The 973-nt window shown below is 49.5% G+C and overlaps 1 pseudogene; it reads right to left on the bottom strand.

Annotated features, from left to right (window-relative positions):
- LOC119585282 overlaps window positions 1–973 on the bottom strand; it is a 4,490-nt pseudogene that overhangs the window by 1,342 nt on the left and 2,175 nt on the right.

Here is a 973-nt window from a genome sequence, read left to right on the forward strand (position 1 = left end):
GCTCTGCCCCTACCCTACCTTCCCGTCCTCCTTGGTATTTCCCTCGAACCTGCCGATGAACTTGAGGAGAATCTCCTCCTCGGTGCTCTCCCCGGACAGGACTCGAGGGTGGCGGGAGGCGTCGTAGGTGTCCTTCACGTCGTCGAGGGTGACCACGCCGTCCCCGGTCTGGTCCAGCTTGGCGAAGGCCTCCTCGACGATGGCCACGCGCTCCTCGGTCATCTCCGGCTGCAGGAGGAGGGCAGGAAGGGGGCGGTCGCCGATTTAGTCAAGGATCGCCAACATATGTGAACAACAAAAACAACAGCAACCAAAAATGTACACACTTCAATCATCACATCAGCTGACATCGCCAACATGCACTATTTACCCTGAGTTTATCCAGAAACTCGTTGTAGTTGATGGAGCCGGACTCGTCCTCGTCGAAGGCAGTGAAGATTTCGGAGACGTCGTCGTCCGAAACGGCGAGACCGAACTGCTGGAGGACGTCAGTGAGCTCGTCCTTGGAGAGCGTGTGGCTGCCGTCGTCGTCCAGGCGGCGGAACATTCTGCGGGAGAAGAGTGTGAGTAAATTGCGGAGAGAGAGATGAGTAACGCGTCTTACAGACAGATTAATAAATATGGGACATAAATCGTGTTTAGGAAAGAGGATAAGTGAGCGAGATCATTTGTTAGCAATGTTAACCGACTTGGTTTCGGTAAACTGAGTTCGGGAAAGGTTTCAGGTTGTCTTGTATGTCCTCAGTTTAATCGGATTCGAATTGAGCTTAATCGGAATCGAATAGTGTTTGTTAGATTTGAATCTTAAGCACTTAGAAGCTCTTTTGTCAATTCAGCAAAGAGAAAGAGGCAGCAATGTTGGCATATTGCTGAAAAAATATGCTTATAGATAATTGGCATCATTCACAATTACTGCTGTTGTGAAACGAGAACGAAAATTTCCACAGACCCATCAGATACAGACTTAAAAAGC

The sequence above is a fragment of the Penaeus monodon genome, chromosome 19, assembly GCF_015228065.2.
Source record: "Penaeus monodon isolate SGIC_2016 chromosome 19, NSTDA_Pmon_1, whole genome shotgun sequence".
NCBI classification, from domain to species: domain Eukaryota; kingdom Metazoa; phylum Arthropoda; class Malacostraca; order Decapoda; family Penaeidae; genus Penaeus; species Penaeus monodon.